This window comes from Saccopteryx bilineata, chromosome 10 (assembly GCF_036850765.1).
Source record: "Saccopteryx bilineata isolate mSacBil1 chromosome 10, mSacBil1_pri_phased_curated, whole genome shotgun sequence".
In the NCBI taxonomy this organism is placed as follows: Eukaryota; Metazoa; Chordata; class Mammalia; order Chiroptera; family Emballonuridae; genus Saccopteryx; species Saccopteryx bilineata.
Genome location: NC_089499.1, coordinates 21,850,994 through 21,870,198, shown reverse-complemented (window position 1 = coordinate 21,870,198; position 19,205 = coordinate 21,850,994). Strand labels below are relative to the sequence as shown.

The following is a 19,205-nucleotide window of genomic DNA, read 5'->3' as shown; positions in this document are numbered from 1 at the left end:
CCTTAGCCATGTGAGAGGGTTGACTTTCCTTCTCTGATTTGAAAAATCCCAGGAAGGAACTTGAGTCAGGACCTTACTCTTGAACAGTTAACTATGGCCTGAGAAGAAAATAATGAAGAATATGGCTTCTGAGGCAGCCTAGTAGACTTGGGATGGAGGGTGTGAGCAGGTACACTAGTTACAAATGCTTTGGCTGCAAGTAACAACATAGTGTTAATTAGTGGTGGCTTAACACTTATTTGCTATTACAACAAAAAATCTGGGGTTAATGTTGAACCATTATTTTAAGGACATTATTAAGGACCTTGTAGTGTTCTATGTACTTTTTTACTCTTGTCTTTTCTATATAGGCTTTTCTTCTTGTCATGTTGTCATCATAAGATGGCTACCAGAGGTCCAAATATTATGTACACATCCAAGGCAAGAAGACAAAAGGTTGCATATAAGCAAAATGTTTTCTGACTTCAGTATCTTTTATTTATTAATTTTTCTGGAAGCCCGAACTGACTTCCCTTTATGAATCATTAGCCAGAATGGAGCCCTGTGAATATCTCTGCCTATAAGGGAGTTGAGGCAAACAAGCACTAATTCCTTAACCTCAGTTTTGAGAGGCAATAATCAAGTAGGGATTAGGAATGGCTATTGCTTTAGTCAATCAACAGTGTCTGCTCAGCAGTACGTTAAAAGGATCATTCACCATGATCAAGTGGGATTTATCACTGGGAAACAAGGATGGTTCAACATACACAAGTCAACAAATGTGGTACACCACATTAATAAAATGGAGCATAAAAATCATACAATCATCTCAATAGGTGCAGAAAAGGCATTTGACAAAACCCAATAAAATTTTATGATAAAACTCTAAAAAATTTGGGTATAGGAGGAATTTAGCTCAACGCAATAAAGGCCATATATGACAAGTCCACACCTAACATTACACGCCGAGATTAAACCTAGAAGTGGAAAGCTTCTCCTCTAGGTTTAGGGATATGACAGGGGTGCTGCTCCTATCACATCTAGTCAACATAGTGCAAGAAGTCCTAGCCAGAGCAGTCTAGAAGAAAAAGAAATAAAAGGCATCCAAATTGGAAAGGAAAAAATAGCACTGTCTCTATTTATAGATAATATGACCTCATTATAGAAAACCCTGAAGACTCCACCAAAAAACTGTTAAAGCTAATAAGTGAATTCAGTGTAGTTGTAGGATACAAATCAACATCCAGAATCATTTGCATTTCTCTACACTGACAACAGGTACCTGAAGAAGCAATAAAAACCCCAATCTCATTTATAAGAGCTTTAAAAAGAAGAAAATATTTAGGAATGAATTTAACCAAAGAGGTGAAAGTTCCATATGTTGAAAACCATAAAATATTGATTAAAAAAAACTGAAGAAGACAAATGAAAAGGAAGATATTCCATGTTCATAGTTTGGAATAATTAGTATTGTTAAAATGTCCATACTACCAAAGCAATGTATAGGTTCAATTTAATCTCTGTCAGCACTCTAATGGCATTTTCCACAGAAATAGAAAAAAAAAACAGTTTTAAAATTCATATAATATCACAAAAGACCCTAAATATCTAATGCAATTTTGACTAAGCAGAAAGAAGCTATAGGGAAAGAAAGCAGGACTGATTTCAAATTATATTAGAAAGCTATAGTAATCAAAAAAGTATGGTACTGGTATAAAAAAAGACACATAGGTCAAAGGCACAGAATTAAGAGTCCAGAATTAAACACACTTATGTAGACAACTGATCTTCAACAAAGGAGCCAAGAATATTCATGGGAAAGGAGAGTTCTTCAATGAGTAGATTGAGAAAGTCAAAGTCCACATACAAAAGAATGAAATTGGACCATAATCTTACACCATGCACAAGAATAAACTCAAAATAGATGAAAGACTTAAATGTAAGACCTGAAAGTGTATAACACTTGGGAGAATACAGAGGAAAAGTTCCTTCACATTGGTCTTGGCAATAATTTTTTAGAATTCCCAACCAAAGCACAGATAACAGAAAGAAGAAAATATGAGAATTACATCAAACTGAAAAGTTTCTACATAGCTAAAGAAAGACTCAAAATGAAAAGGCAGCCTACTGAATGGGAATAAATATTTGGAAACCATATATTGCATAAGATGTTAATATCCAAAAATATACAGAACTTTTACAACTAAATAGCAAAAAGAGAAAAAGAAAAAGAAAAAAGAAAGAAAGAAAGAAAGAAAGAAAGAAAGAAAGAAAGAGATCAAGAATCTGAATAGACTTTTTTCCAATAAAGATATAGAAATGGCCAACAGGAAGGTGAAAACATATTCAATGTTACTAATCATCAGGGAAATGCAAATCAAAACCACAATAAGATACCACCTTGCACCTGTTAAGATGACTATTATGAAAATGTCAAAAGGATGCCCTGGCCGGTTGTCTCAGTAGTAGAGGGTTGGCTCAGTGTGTGGATGTCTCAAGTTCGAATCCCAGTCAGGGCACACAGGAGAAGTAACCACCTGCTTCTCCACCCCTTCCTCTCTCTCTTCTCCCATAGCCATAGCACGGTTGGAAGCAAGTTGGCTCCAGGTGCTGAGGATGGCCCCATGGCCTATCTCAGGCACTAAAATTGCTCAGTTGCTGAGCAACAGAGCAACAGCCCCAGATGGGAAGAACATTGCTTGGTAGTGGGCTTGCCAGGTGGATCCCAGTCAGGGCAGGAGTCTATCTCTCTGTCCCTCCACTTCTCACTTAAGAAAAAATAGAAAAGAAGTGTCAGAAGGTAAGTGTTGGTGAGGGTATGAAGAAAAGGAAATCCTTGTACACTGTTGGTGGGAAGATAAGTGATACAGCTACTTTGGAAAACAATTGGAGGTTCCTCAAAAAATTGAAAAGAGGACTACCATCTGATTTATCAATCCCACTTCTGAGTATATATTCAAAGGAAGTAAAATCCCTATCTCAAAGAAATATCCACACTCCTATATCTGTAACAGCATTATTCACAATAGCTAAGATATGGAAACAGCCTAAATATCCATCAATAGAGGAATAGACAGGGAAAATAAAGGGATAGACATGATTAGGTTTAGAGTTGTAAGTATACAAAACACAAAGTTTATTCTTGTATTATTTATTAATTATTGTACTATTTTTCATACAAACAACTGCAAACCTACTTTTGCCCACCCTCGTATAGTTTACTGATATACAATGGAATATTACTCAGCCTTACTAGAAAAACGGAAATCCTGCCGTTTACAACAGCATGGATGCATCTGGAGGGTATTACGCTAAATGAAATAAACTAGAAATTGAAAGATGAATACTGCACAATCTCACTTACATGTTGAATCTTAGGGGGGAAAAAAAAAGCCAAACTCATAGTAGCAGAAAATAGAATGTAAGTTATGAGAGTGCTGGGGATGGGGGCAAAGGGGAGATTTAAAAAAAGGAAAGTAGAATGGTGGGTGCCACTGGCTGAGGGCAGGGATCATGGGCAGTTATTGTTTACTGGGTGCAGAGTTTCAGTTGTGTAAGATGAAAGAGGATCTTCAGCTGGGTGGTGGTGATGTTTGCACAGCAATATGAATGGACTTAATACCATTGAACTGTACACTTAAAAATGGTTAAGATAGTAAGTTATAGGAGAAAGAAAAGAAAAAAAAATATCCACAAAATAATGGGTGAAAAGGTGGGAACACTTGTCTGTTGCCATGAGAATGAGCAGAAGGCAGATGGTCTCGTTATGCACTATGTCGTATATAAAAAGTCATGAAGTTAGGTCTCAACAACTTTGAACTGTCTTTAGAAAGCATATGCAGCCAATGGCACTATTGGCCTCCCACATGGAACAGAGCCTTTCTGCCTTCGGGCTCTGTTCACGTGATTGTTTCCCCCAAATCTCTTGTTCTTTTTACTTCTGTAAAGCTGCCAGAACTGTTAACCTTGTTTCAAGCCCCCCTCTACCTGCCAAGTTTATGGTGACATCTATCCACCTGCTCCTTAGAATTCATACCATCGAATCACACAATCCGTAAGATTAAGTAATTCACTAACCGACAACCACTTACACTTTGCTCTTCTGCCCAGTCATTTAGCATTTGACAGCAAGGCGTCGATTACCCTAATTAGACTGTAGATACTGTAGGTTTCTTTCTTTCTTTCTTTCTTTCTTTCTTTCTTTCTTTCTTTCTTTCTTTCTTTCTTTCTTTCTTTCTTTCTTTCTTTCTTTCTTTCTTTCTTTCTTTCTTTTTCTGAAGTGAGAAGGAGGGAGGCAGAGACAGACTCCTGCATGGTCCCAACCAGGATCCACCGGCATGCCCACCAGGGGGCGATGCTTGGTGCACCTGGGGCCTTGCTCTGCTGCAACCGGAGCCATTCTAGCACCTGAGGCAGAGGCCATGGAACGGTCCTCAGTGCCTGGGCCAACTTTGCTCCAATGGAGTCCTGGCTGTGGGAGGGGAAGAGAGAGATAGAGAGGAAGGAGAGGGGCAAGGGCGGAGAAGCAGATGGGCGCTTCTCCTGTGTGCCCTGGCTGAGATAGACTATAGATTTCTTAAACAGAGCAACCCTTCCTCTATTACTTTGTAAACACCATAGCAAACAGCAGAGCACACAGTACGTACTCGATTAATTTATGATGGTTAATGTGTCTTTCCAGGAGTGTTTAACTAAAACGCTACTTTATCCACAAAGAATAATTTTAATCCATTGACACACCTCTGAAGTGCTTTAGGAGGGAAAAGTGGGGGAAGAGAGACCCCCTTTAGCGTGCCATCTTTTTGCCTAACTCAAACTTTGTTTCAGGGCATCTACTTAAATGACCTCATCCGCCTCAAACCCTGTGCAACCTCCTTGCAACGGGGAATAATCAATAAAGATGCTTTCTTTTCCCACTCCAAGCTGTTGTTAGGTTTGTGTTAAGGGCCAAACAGTTGCTAGGCTTGTCCACTGTACTATTTCGGTCCTGCCTGCTTTTTGAAGTATTTGCAGTTGTTGAATTTTACTTTCTCTGGAGTCAAGTGACTATTATACACGGGCAGAAAAGGAAATAAAAGACTTTAATGTAAGCACTGCAGTTTTCCAAAAGAAGTCAAGTTCTTTTGAGAAAGGGGAGATAGCAGTGGAAGTGCCGCTCTGTGTGAAAAGGGGAGATGCTGAAACACAGTGAGCGGGCGCCGTGATTGCGTCGTGTTCGCTGAATGGAAGCTGCTGTTTGTATTTGAGGAAGATAGAATCTGAAATGGTCGTATTTCAGCTACATATATATGCTTGAGAGTGCGGCTGAAATTCTTTTTGTGTGTGTGTATTTTCTCTTCTTTTCATCTTTGATGTCCAGATGGTATTTTGAGACAAGAGTATGATTATGGAATTGGATTTGAAGAGCAGCACTAAATCATTCTCACTTGGGTACTTGACCTTCATCCTAAACAGAATAGATTTCATGGAAGAAATCAGGTTGGGGAAGATATAATTTAATTCTGCCATGGGTCAAGCAGAAAGGTTAAGTCCTTTAAGTTCCTCGTTCTATGATATTGCTTGGTATGGTTTTGAAATGAAATTTTTTTACACTGGGAATCATTTTGTCCCTGGCTCACAAATTTTATTTAATTACTTTAATATACAAACAATGAAAATAAACATTTTCTTGCTCGTATTTCTTCCTGAATCTTTTAGGAAATGGTCTGTTTTTACTTTTTTTTGTGTGAACTAAGTTTAAAAATTATACTGATTCTATAGTGAAACGCCAGGTGGAAACTACTTAGAATTTCAAAAAAGACGAGGCTGCAGTTTCACTTTCTGGGTAAAAAAGACATTGGAATGATATGTATTTGTTTTCTTCCTTTTCTGCACCTCAAACAAGATGGCAACGAGGATCACTGTGAGGTGTCTTCTCCATGCTTCTTAAGGTTTTGCATAACCTCGCGTTAGGCTTTTTCATTCAGGAACAACCAGCTTCTCTTCTTTGTCAAAATCTCAGCCCTGGCAGGTTGGCTCAGCGGTAGAGCATCGGCCTGGTGTGCGGGGGACCCGGGTTCGGTTCCTGGCCAGGGCACATAGGAGAGGCGCCCATTTGCTTCTCTACCCCCCCTCCTTCCTCTCTGTCTCTCTCTTCCCCTCCCGCAGCCAAGGCTCCATTGGAGCGAGGATGGCCCGGGCGCTGGGGATGGCTCCTTGGCCTCTGCCCCAGGCGCTAGCAGGCGCTAGAGTGGCTTTGGTCTCGGCAGGGCGACGCCCCGGAGGGGCAGAGCATCGCCCCCTGGTGGGCAGAGCTTTGCCCCTGGTGGGCGTGCCGGGTGGATCCCGGTCCGGCTCATGCAGGAGTCTGTCTGACTGTCTCTCCCTGTTTCCAGCTTCAGAAAAATACAAAAAACAAACAAACCTCCCTTCAGGAGGTTCACCGCGCTCCCTGAACTCAGATTTACCCTGTTCCCACTATGGCATTAATGTTTTTTTCCTCTCCCTTGGCAGAGAAATCTTGTCTCTGGTGAGTGGACTGAGGAGCCGTTCACTGAGGTTTCTAACCTCCTAAGCACTCTTGCTTTGGATGTTTTTTGTTTTTTGTTTTTTTTTTTTTGCAGACATAGTTCTGTTGACACAGTCTTCTCATTTTTAAAATAAAAATCAGTCTGCATTATTTAAACCATTTCTTTAGGTGTCGTAGGCGTCTTTTGTCACTTTACCTTCTTTTATGTCCTATCTCCTGACATGTTCAAATGAGAACGCTCTAAGCTGCAGAGGACAGTCAGAGGACATTGGCCTGTGGTGAATGGTCTCCTCCTTCCCCCTAAGCAGTAGCTTCCATGAGAATAGCTCCCGGCACTGTAACTCCGATTCCTGAGTCAGGCCTCCGACTGGGCACTCAGTCTGCAAGTTCAGAGTGAAGCTCTTGCCTTCCAGCCACCCAACCCTTTGTTCAAAGTGGTTCTTAGTTAACACTCTCCCCTCTTGTGCATTGCTTTGGAATCCTCTACTAAATACTTCCTTCAAATATGACTTGATTATGTGGTGGGAAGTCTCATTTTGGGGGAGACAGTAACCATGGGTGCTATGCCACCTTTTTGCTAAACAACAGATTACCTGTTGGGCTACTTGCCTTTGGGCGTCATGAATATGATGGTTTGGATACACTTGGGAGTACTTAACAGCCTATAGGCATACACTGATGATATGGCGGCTTTGGTGCCAGACTACCACAATAAAGCAAATACCATAATAAAACAAGTTGTAATCTTTTTGCTTGTGGAGGGTCTTGCCTTCGCTTTATATATATATAAAAAAAATGCAGCAACATCTCAGAAATGCAATAAGCGAAGCACAATAAAATGAAGTATGTCAGAAATTGTATTAATTTTCCAGAAGGCTTGGGGTCACAAAAAGCTAGCAAGACCTGAGCTGGTTCTAGTATATGGCTTTCTTATAACAAAATAATGGTGAAATAACTGTCCCTAGCATTCCTGTGACATGCAGCTATAGATAAAGATTTAGAAGGGTCAATGAAGGCAGATATAAAAGGCATGGTTCTCTGGTTCAGGATTGCACTGGAGGTCCCCTGACCCAGATAAAACTCAGAGGCTCATACAAGCCCAGCTATCTCAACATACCACATATAATAGCTTAGTTTTTTTAGGGCAGGGGGCTTGATTCTCTTTCCTGCGGCACCTAGCACAATGCTTTGTGCCTGGGAGGTATTCTTAGAATGTCTAATGATTTCAGAGGTAGAGTGAGCAGTATATGTACCACCATAAGTACTTTATAGAGCACACGAGGCACCAGGGTTCATGGCCTTGTTGAGACTAGAAGCCATGCACTCTGTTCCCATTCTGACCTGCATATGACAGAACCACTTCTGATCTCCTCTCTACCTTTAGGCCGTAGGTCCTCCTCAAGCTATCTCCAGAGAAGATAGTCTGGTTTGCAAAACCTTTGACATCAGTACTGACTTCTTCAGGCTGGCTCTTGTCCCATGGTAGTAGGCTAGGTAAGTGTCTTAAATCCGTCCTGAAGGAGCAAACCATTCCAAAACTTGGATAGGTTTTTATCGTCCCCTCCAGTTTTCTTTATTCTCTTTGACTTGTGTCACCATAACTAGGTACATCCCTTAAGAAGCAGTTGGTGACATTATCGGAACAGATGTGTGGGCAGCTTTCATTATCAGGAGAGGTAGATGTATTCAATGTTTCTCAATCCTGTGGACCTTTTGGCTTCCTCTGTCCTATCATTCTCCCATTAGCAGCGAAAAGACCCAGATGGGTCCAGTCACTCTTGACATCTAGTCATCGAAGATTCATTCTTTCTTCTGACTCACACACTTCTCAGTATCTGTTATGTACCAGGTACCGGTCTTGGTACTGTAGATAGAACAGTGAAAAAAATGAGCAAAAGCCTCTACCCCTGAAGACTGTATTTCAGAAAGAAGAGACAAACACATAAATAAAAATTATAGTACGTCAGATGATAAGTTCCATGGAGAGGGTAGAGCAGGGAAGGGGAATTGCAAGGAGAAAAGGGCTAATGATTGTAAACAGTGAAGTCAGGGAAGGTCTGACTGCAAAGTGACATTTGGACAAGGATCTGAAGTAGGCAAGGAAACAGGCTCTGTGGAAGCTGGAGGAAGAACGAACTAGAATTTGTTTTGGACCTGCCCAGATCTAATACTCTGTAACACATGGGACCAAAGGTGAACTTTCAGGAATTTTATTATGTTGGAAATTCAGGGCATGTCGCAATAGGACAAAAGCCAGGACAGATGCCATTGGATAGCAGAGGATGTTCGATACAGCGCAAGGCGGGGCCTGAGTGGCCACAGCTCCTTATAATGGGGTTGGGGGGAGGGTGTGTCCGCTGGACCTCCCATGGTCCTCACTCAGCATTGTTCAGTTCGCTCCTGGACCTCTGTAGGTATTTGGGTTCATGACTTTGATTTACAATATCCATTATTTTGAAGAAAGCTGTAGAGGTAAAATCCAAGTCGTGGTTCCAGGTTTCTGCTCGCTTATCTGGAATCCAGACTATTTCCCATCCCTCTGGCTTTTTCCTTACTCAGAGGCCCGATTTTCCACCAGCGTCAGGGGGACTGCTCATGCGCAGCTTGGCTTGATGTCCTAAGACACGAGACCACATGATCCACAGAGCAAACCACAGTGGCTGGCACACATGCGTATGTGTGTGTGTGTATAAAAATATGAGAAACCTACAAATAATAAAAGCATAAGCCAGAAATTACCACCATGCTTATGAATTCAAATAGGATGACTAGGAAAAGAAGACTTACAAAAACTAAAACAGAATCTTCCTTGTTAGACCTATCTGGTCATACTCTGTCCCTTAGTAAGCCACATTCCAGACTTAGCTAAAAAAAATCATGTTCCCTGCCTCTGTTTACCCTGTTGAATTACTGTATTTTCTGTTACAGTCATTTGCCACATTAGGTATCTGGGTCTGAGAAGATTTTAAGCTAGAGATGTGAGTCGGGACCATCAGTAGATAGAGGGTAATTAATACTGTAAGAGTGAGAAGATTTTTAAGCTGGAGATGTGAGTCGGGACTATCAGTAGATAGAGGATAATTAATACTGAAGGAGTGATTGATCTCTCTCAGAAGGAATGGACGTACAGGGTAAAATGCAGTAGTGCTGATGTGGGTCCCCTGTGGACAACCACCTGTGGACAGACACTGAGAAGTGTGTGTGTAATGGAAATGGAGTGTAGACACTTAAGAGTTAACCCTATCAGAGGCTGGAGAGAGGACGAGCAAGCTATGCACCAAATGAATTCATTGACTGGAGTGCCAGTTCCAAGTGAGAAGGAAGGCCAAGGAACTCTGAGCTAAACTCAAGGAATGAAACCACAAGAAAAAAATGGCCACAAAAGCCCGGGGGCAGAGGGTGAGAACAGTGCTTAATATGGGGCTCAGCACTGCCAGGATCTGGGAGGAGGGTGTTCGTGTCCCAGGGCATGGCAGTCCAATGGCAGTACAGAGAGAGCTCTCACATTAGCGAGCTCTCCTTTGATGTAGCCGTGTCTGTGGGAAATCATTTCCGAGAGGAGGCTCTCTTGTGCTCTATTGAAAACCAGCCTCCAGGAAGCAGATAGGAATTCTGAGGAGAGAGGAAAGGCTTCTAGGGGAACGTGTTGAAATTCTTTGAACTGCATATAATCAGCGCAAACTTAACATGTATATTGACTGTACATTAAGAGCACTTTAAGCAGTAAAGACCTCAAAGGCACTAGTCCATTATGAGAACAAACAGCAATTTAAAGCAGTATTTTCCCCGAGAAAAAAGAATCCGGAAGAACAAAGATGCCAGAGCTGGGTCCTCCCCCCACCACTTGTTCATTTGTGAGAAAAATGTGCTTTTGATGGATATCTACCCAAGACTGTTCGGCATAGCATATTTTTGATGGTTAATGAACGTTTAGAAGAGTCATTTAAAACATTTGGGGTGGTACCTCCAGGCACTTTTTCCAATACCTCTGTTATTCTTTCCAATATCTGGCACACGAAGACTGAGAATTGAAATAATTGCTCTCGCTCTCTGCTTTGCTTTCTTTCTCAGGAGTCTGAGCGCTCACACTCCGTGTGCCTGCAAGATCTCCTATTCTCAGGAATTCTTCGCTTTCATATTTAGAAACAGGGGCTGGGATTTTTTTCTGTGAAAAGGAAGAAGACGATGCCATCTTGTAGAGGACAGGACCTGTGATGTATCCCATGTACCTCCTTGGGCATCCTTTTCTGTGGAATTCTTCTACTACAGGGAGGTGTGTGTCGAATTGTGGGCTTGCTTTAGAGAGAAAACAAATTGCTTTCTGATTCAAGAGTTAGAAATGCAAAGAGTTTTCACCGCACTTGCACGTGTTTTTCTCCTTCCTCTTCGTCTTTGAGGTTTGGCTCCTACATTTTGCATTGGTGGCATTTGGTTGCAAGATGCCACACAAATGGGATGCTGCTGAGGACTATCAGACCGTAACAACTTAACAGTGTCTTGGTAATGTGTCCGGCTTCTATCTCTTCAGATGGGTGTACTGTGTCATTTCATATGTAACGTAGAAAAATAAACATAAGAAACAGCACCATTATACAACAGACCACTAATTTCAGGCTCCATTTACACAGAAGTAATGCTCTACTGTTAAATAAGCATTAAAGAGCTTTCCATTATACTCTGGTGGTGGGAAATATGGGTCAGATAATAACCCAGTCCGTTAACATATTTGTGTTAAATTAGATGAAGACATTTAATAAAAAGAAATGTGAAGTAAAAATATAAGTGTCAGAATACATCATTGCTTAGCACGAAGATGTGTTAAGCCTTTAAGATGTCACAGTAATATTTCAGAGACTGTACAGTATTGCCTGGATGTAGATATTAAGCAACATAGCATTTTAAAGCATCTTAGCATCCTTAAAAGCTTCACAGCTTTTTCTTTTATGGTGGTTTCTGCTTTACTCTCGGGAATCCTGAAGAATTGTATTAATAATAATAGTCTGCCATGTTTGGAGGTACACCATTAAGGAGGATGCTGGGGGCGGGTATTGCATATATTATCTCTGATCCTTTCAATATTACCATTTCCATTGTACTGACTAGAAGACTGAGCAAGGAAATTTAAGTAACTTACCCAAGAGTATATGTGACTCATCGTGATGGAAAAGGGACTCAGATGCATGCCCATCTGTCTTTAAATTTAAAACCCTTTCCGCTCAACCAATTACATCATGATCTCAGAGTGTGAGGCCCTGGGATTAATATTCTTTAGAAGATCTCCTTGGAGATTCTAGCATAGAGCGATTGGTTGGAAAAGGCCACACTTGTACCGTTTTGTCTTTCATGAGAACAAGTAAAGAAATCAACTTTGATTCTGGGTCTGTTTGTGGGGATGAAGAGATCAATGCAGAACTAAGAAAATCCAGAGTCATTGCCTCCTGTTATCTCAGGTTTCTGTGTGAAGTCGCTTCGTTCCTCGCGAGGAGAAGAAGGAATATGTTATATATGCACGTACGTGTCAAAATGGTAGGTATGTAGTGGACTATTTATGTGGAAAAATGTTTAGAAAATGTTGTGTACCCACTGATAACGGGAGCCAAAGCAAAAGAATTAAAGTGTTGTGAGTATAGAATATAATATTGAATAGGATCATGTGTAGGATGTGTGTGTGTGTGTGTGTGTGTGTGTGTGTGTGTGTGTGTGTGTGTGAAATCTGTCTGGGTTCATTATAAGCCTAAAAAACTACTTAAGAGCAGAAGTCACTGGTTTTGACAACTGAATGTTTAATATGTAGCTCCTTAAGCAGAGATGATAGAAAGCAATTTGGGGGTGTACGTGAGTGGTAGGGATAAAGAAGTAATTAGATTTTTTTCTCATCTCCCATGATATTTGAAGTTGAGGTCAAATCTTATTGTCCAAGGAGTTGGTCCATGTTGACCATGTCATATAATAGATTCTCAATAAAGGTGATTTACTATCTGGAATGTTGTTTCTCTTCTTTGCTCAGTGCAGTTTTCATAGTAATAGAAAATCCTCCCCACTTTTCTCTGCTGCTCAGAAGGTGAAACCCCCAAATAATCCCCTTCATATCCTTGTTTAATATTCAACATGGCTCCACTCCATACGCTGATTAGAATTCAACCCCCCCACCCCAATTTATGGCTTTGGTACCCATGTGATTCTTTGAAGATTTTTGAGACATTAGCTATCCAGTGGCAGTGGACCACTTCCTAGTCTCAAATGTTAGTAATACCACCATATAGTTTGCTTGGAGCTGCTTAACTTTGCCATAGTGCTAATCTATTTGGATTTTCAAGGTAGGCTGGTGCTTCAATTCACTAGGTGAAGCCAGTAGAATTTAACATTATCATTATCGTTGTCATCAACTGTTGGTTGCAAGGAGATTCTGAAACTTCTAGTTGTTTTGGTTCATATTATTGTTCTACAGTAGGAAAGGATTATGACTACTTGTTAATTTGACTTTACAAAGAGTTTCCAAAAAGTAGACATGTGCAGATTTTACTGAATGAACAGGATTTGTCCTCTGGCCTGTAGTTCTGTAGAGTTTAGAAGGAGAACATGGTCATTAGCAGGGCTGGAGTTAGAGACATGGCTAATCAAGAGAGGCGTTAGCCTGAGGCACGACAAGCCAGTTTAAAGTCCCTCCACTTTCTGAACTAGGTCATTCATTGATTCTGTTACTTGCAGGGTGAATGGACATTTCAGGGTAGTGAACCGTCCCACATGCTCTCTTATTTACTATGGAGGATACTGCTCACACTTGCTCTCCTATGTGGGTCTTTTCCATAATTATGAGAACCTAGGGACTTAAAGTTAGTGTGTTCCCTTAGTGCCAGGAGACAGGAAAAGACAGAAGGGAGTCTCACATTCAGGACCCTAGGTAGTAAATCAGTCTTCTCTTCAGGAAGAGACAAGGGATATACTGGACCTTTCATTTCAAATGCTTGATTTTCTTGGTGTCAGAAATAATTCTTGGAAATAATTTTAACCTCAGCCTAATCGGATTGTGACTATGACCCTTGATGTCCTTGTATGACTTTCTTTGGGAAATGAAAGAGAAGGTTCTTTTCTAATCTATCTAAAGAGAAATAAAGATAAACCAGACAGGATTCCTATACAAAGGAATTTCCACCAGGTTATTTGCAAATGTTATTTTTTCATTCTCAAAGAAAGCATGCAGATGGTTTTTAAGAAAGGGCACCATGGCCTTTGGCCTTCCTTGCTTAGAATAATGGTTATAACATTACTGTCCTGTGTTCCCACAGAAAGAACAAGCAATACAGGATTAATACTAATGGGATTGCAAGCCCCATAGGCACCAGAGGATAGTATCATCCATAGATGAGTTTACCCTTTGAAGAGGAAAAGCTAGTGTGATGTGGCAGGGGATGAATGATCGGGACAGGAAGAAACCAGAGCTGTAGCCAGGCGTGAGAGAACCCCTGGCATGTTCCCCAAGGCACCAGCCCCTGCTTCGAGGCACAGAATCCCAAGAAAGCTCATCAGAAACGCAACTTAAAGAAGAAGCAAGGTCCGCACAATGTGTTGGCTTTTCTGTTTGCTTCCCATCCGTCCGGCTGGACTCCCTTTATATTCTGGGCATGTAGAGAAATGCATATGTTTGTAGTTCTACCTGCATATTTTTTGGGAGGGTATGCAATTAGGAAAAGTTTTACTTTGTACTAGAGAAAGGAAAAAAAAGACGACTTTGTGTTTGAAGTTGTAGCCTTGTTTCAATGACATGTTCAAGATGGATGTTCACCATCGTGCATCTTTCCAGACTAAGAATCCAGCATATCTTGAGAAGATGAATGGGTCGGAGAGGCTGGTTAATACATTATCTTTGTTTTGCTGCCGGCTAGCAAGGGAGAAATGTTACGACGGTCAATAGGTTGCCCCGCTCTTGTTTTTATGTTCATGTAAAGTATCCAGTATGCTGAGCACTAACAATTTCCTGTGGTACTTTAGTTCCTGAAGGCCACTAAAAATAGAATGGAAAGAATGAATGAAACATAACCTAGCATTTTCTAACCCCTTCTCCTCATCCCTGAATAAATTAGAAATCTTTTTTCTCTGCCCTAAGACATAAAGATTCCTAATGCTTGTTTCTTGCCCTTTGATGAGGTTCTCTGAGGGGCTGGAAATAGTGTGTTCACGGCTTCATTTCTGTGGCTTTTTCTCAGAGGCCATTGGAGGGATGAGTTTAGAGACTTGAAGACAGAACTACTTTGCATGAGGGAATTCTTCACATGGACAGGACTTTAAATTATGATCACTTCTATCTGATCAGATTACAAGGGCAAGAGCCTTCGCTAGTCTGTCTGTCGCTTTCAGAATCTGTGGAAGAGATGAGCTGTTGACAGGTTGGATGACAAGGTGATCGTTTGATGATCACACCTCCAAAACAATTAGAAAGTTTAGGAAAATATTTTAGAAGTAGAGAAGAATGTTAAGACCATGTTAAACATTTATTTCATCTCCTTGCCCAAGTTATGCTACAGATTCAAATCAGGGAGAGACTCTGTGTCAGTTAGGATGTACTCTTTTTGAAAGTGGCATTAAAACCAACTCAACCTGGCTTAGTCAACAAGGAGGATTATATTAGTCATGAAGCTTTTGGAGGCCAAAGGCAGGGCAGGCTCCAAGTGATATTTGATCCAGAAGGCCACGATGTCATTAGGAATCTGAGTTTATTGTTGGAGATTCTCTCCCCCTCTTCCCCCACCCATCCACCCCTTGCACCCTGGTGTTCAGGTATCATTCAAAGTCTGGTTTCCCTCCTAATGGCAAATTGCTCCAATAGTTCTAGTCCTTCTGTCCAGACAAGGTGAATATGCCCTTGTTCCTTCATTCTTAGAAAGGGTCTGGGAGTCATTCTGATTGGTCCACACGGTTGGCTTACTAGATCACCTGCTTATCCCTGGATGGGGAGGAAGTAGTTGGCATTCACAGAATCACAGTCTCAAATGTAAATGGGGACTGTCAGAAAGGGCTAAGTGGATACTTTGGATGGAACCAGCTGTCCATTATGGTGTACTGTGATGAAGAACCTTGTGAATCTCACAGGCCAATGAAAGAGGGCTTCAAGTTCATTTCCTTCCCTTCAGTGCCTGTTTGGGCTTATTTCTGATGATCGTTAACACATCATTATCTATTCAGTTCTTCACGATACCCAGAGCAGTCCAATCTTCCACTTAACTCTAGAGTGCAGAATGGTATTTCATAGCCAATCATTCACCTTATTTCATAGCCAATCACTCACCTTCCCCCCCCCCTCGCTCTCCTTTTCTAACTTAAATAACACTCAGTGCAGTTTGATCCCATATTTTCTTATTTGATAGTCACTGGCAAGAAAGAACAGCTGGCCTAGCAGTTCTGTATGATATTTCTAAATCTGTTTTCAGTGTTTTACTATCACTTTTATAGCTTTGTCTCCTCATGTCACGGTGAGGTAAATGCCTTTGTTTTCTGTGGTCTCTAGCTTATTGATTGGAAGCAAGTTTAACTGACTTGTCTGAGGTCATTGTCTGAGTTACAGGAGAGAAGTGCTCTTAATGACCTCAGCTCCCAAACTGGAGTTGGCAGACTGTGGCCCCTGGGCCACATTCAGTCTGCAGCCTTTTGTAAATAAAGTTTTATCGAAACAAAACCACATCCATTCATTGATATATTTTCTATGGCTGCTTTCACTATTATGATTGCAGAGGTGAGCCATTGTGGCAGGCACTTTGACCTAAAAGACCTAAAACATTTGCAACCAGGCCCTGCACACAAAGAAAAATTTACAGCTAGGTAGTACACTCTTCCCAAACCTGTCTGGGTCTTTAAAAGTGATCAAAGATCCCGGGCCGGTTGGCTCAGTGGTAGAGCGTCGGCCTGGCGTGCTGGGGACCCGGGTTCGATTCCCGGCCAGGGCACATAGGAGAAGCGCCCATTTGCTTCTCCACCCCCCCCTCCTTCCTCTCTGTCTCTCTCTTCCCCTCCCACAGCCAAGGCTCCATTGGAGCAAAGATGGCCCGGGCGCTGGGGATGGCTCCTTGGCCTCTGCCCCAGGCGCTAGAGTGGCTCTGGTTGCGGCAGAGTGATGCCCCGGAGGGGCAGAGCATCGCCCCCTGGTGGGCAGAGCGTCTCCCCTGGTGGGCGTGCTGGGTGGATCCCGGTCGGGCGCATGCGGGAGTCTGTGTGACTGTCTCTCCCCGTTTCCAGCTTCAGAAAAATACAAAAAAAAAAAGTGATCAAAGAATGTTGGAGTTGGAGGTAGACGCAATCTGAAACGATTTATTTAGTCCTAGTCATTTCTCCCCAGTTGAGAGACCATCTCGGATGACATGTGACTTACATGAACAAGGCTCCATAGCATGTTAGAGCTAGACCAGCAGGCCCATTACCTCCCACACCCAGGCCTCTGTGCTGGAAGAATAACCTAAACCTACCATTACCAAGAGGAGGTCTAAAATATTTTGAGGAGAGTGTTGGGGGTGGGGGGGGGGTGCAATAAAGCTCTGCCATTTACTAGTTTGGACAAGTTATTTAACCTATCTGAACTCAATTTTTTCATGTGTAGAATGAAAGTAATAGTACGTGCCTTGTGGGTTAGTGCTAGGAGTGAGACATCTAGTGTACGTAAAACACAACAGAATAGCTTAATAAATCTATGTAGCAATCGTTGTCGTTGTCATCATCATCATCATCATCATCATTGTCATGCTACATTGCTACTCATCCCTGTTTCTTTCTTGCTTGCCTTGGATAGGGGTCACCCTTCTCTCCAAAGCTAACTGCTTCAATTGCAAACTGGCTAATTTTCTATTCTGGCCCCTTACAGCTCTTATTCTGTCAATTACCCTCTCTTTACCATGTCTCCCAATGCTCCCTTTCCACTGTTAAGTCAAATTATTAACAAAATCCTCAAATCCTAAATACTGTAATACAGATGTTGCTATCACCTAGTTTATCTTGAATAGAGTGTCACCTGTCCTTTATTGCCCCAGCTGTTCATGTCTCACTGTCGTTACTCCATTAAATTTCATTCTAAATTTAATGCTACTAAAACTGACCTAACTGAAGTCACAGACGCTGAATCTGTGGGACTATAGATATAGATTTTTGTCCCAATCTTATGTAGCTCTAAAACTTTAGACACCGTTTTTCCTGGGGACACATTTTCTCTTTGTTTTTGAACCACAATCCTATATATTTTGTTTCTCTTCCCAACTCCCGATAAGTCTCTTTCTTAAATGATCCCTTCTCTCTTTGTCTGGTCTGTGGGATGTTTCTCAGGCTCTGCACTTAGGAGCTCTCCTTAGCAATCCTATACTTTGCCATGGCTTCAGTGACTGCCTTTCCAGCTAATAAATGTCTCTTATCTGGATGTAGCAGCAGAGTTTATAACCTCTACTACTCCTCTACATGGCTCTTCCTCCTCTACTTCATATTCAACATGTTCTCATACTTAATATATATCCAGCACCCGGTTCTCTTTTGAGAGCTTTGAAAACAGAAACCCATTAAAAAAAATTAACCCAAGCCCATGCTTGATTCGGACTGCCTTAGTTTTCACCTTTTCTATTTCAGGATTTCGTTCAGGATACTGCATTACATTTATTAGTTACATCTCCTTAGGCTTCCCTTGGCTGTGACAGTGTCACAGATTTACCTCGTTTTTGACAACATTGGTAGTTTTGAGGAGTGCTGGTCAGGAGTTTTGTGGTCTCTCTCAGCTGGGGTCCATATGATGTTTTCTTCATGATTAGACTGGGATCACGGGTTTGGGTGGTGTAGGAGCACAGAGATAAAGTACCATTTTCATCACATACCTATTTTCAACATGGCATTACTGTTGATGTTAACTTTGGTTACTTGACTGAAGTCATGTTGGGGGAAGGTTTTTCCACCAAAAAACCTGCTCTTTTCCTCTTTAGCAAACTGTACCCTTTGAAAGGAATCACTATATGCAGCCCACACTTACCAAGTGGGGAGTAGGGCTCCCGTATAAATTATTTGGAATTCTATTACATAAAAGATTTTGCAATTATCCTCCATTTATTTATTAGTCAATCATTTAGTTATAACAGTATGGAGTCATGGTTACTTATTTTGTACTTTGGTTATAACCAAGTTCTACTTTCTTTTGTTCAAGTCATCCCTGTTTTGGCCATTGGGAGTTAGTTCAGTGGCTCCTGTTTGCCTTTGACATCCTCCTATTAGTGTGTGCGTGTGTGCATGTGTGCGTGCGTGTGTGTGTGTGTGTGTGTGTGTGTGTGAAATGTTTTTGGAGTACCTTCCTCCTTTCTAGCACTATAAACTGCTCCAAGCTCCTCTTATCCATTGTCCTACCCTAGTCCTAGAATTAGCCATTTTTGCTCGGAGCCCTGGTTCCTTTTATTGGAGAATGGTACTAGGAGCTTAGACCTCAACGTTAGACATGCTCTTTGTTCCTGGGGTCTTACTTCTTTTAGATCTTTTCAGCTGACAGAGCACAAACATATATGTGTGTGTATACTAACCTGTGTTTATACAACTATGTGTAACTATTTCTCTGTGTAACCATTTGTACCTGTCGCAAGATGAACAGGAAGTTCATACTGATGTCTCCAGCTCTGATCTATTACTACCTGGATCATTTTGTCCTTCTCACCTTGCTTGTTGGTAACCTTTGATCCCCTAAGGAAGAACCTGGCTACCACCATCTGCAATT

At 41.5% G+C, this 19,205-nt stretch overlaps 1 protein-coding gene across 1 annotated transcript in view; it reads left to right on the top strand.

Moving 5' to 3' along the window:
* Nucleotides 1-19,205, top strand: part of LOC136313985 (uncharacterized) — a 601,801-nt gene that overhangs the window by 92,151 nt on the left and 490,445 nt on the right. The window lies entirely within an intron of this gene.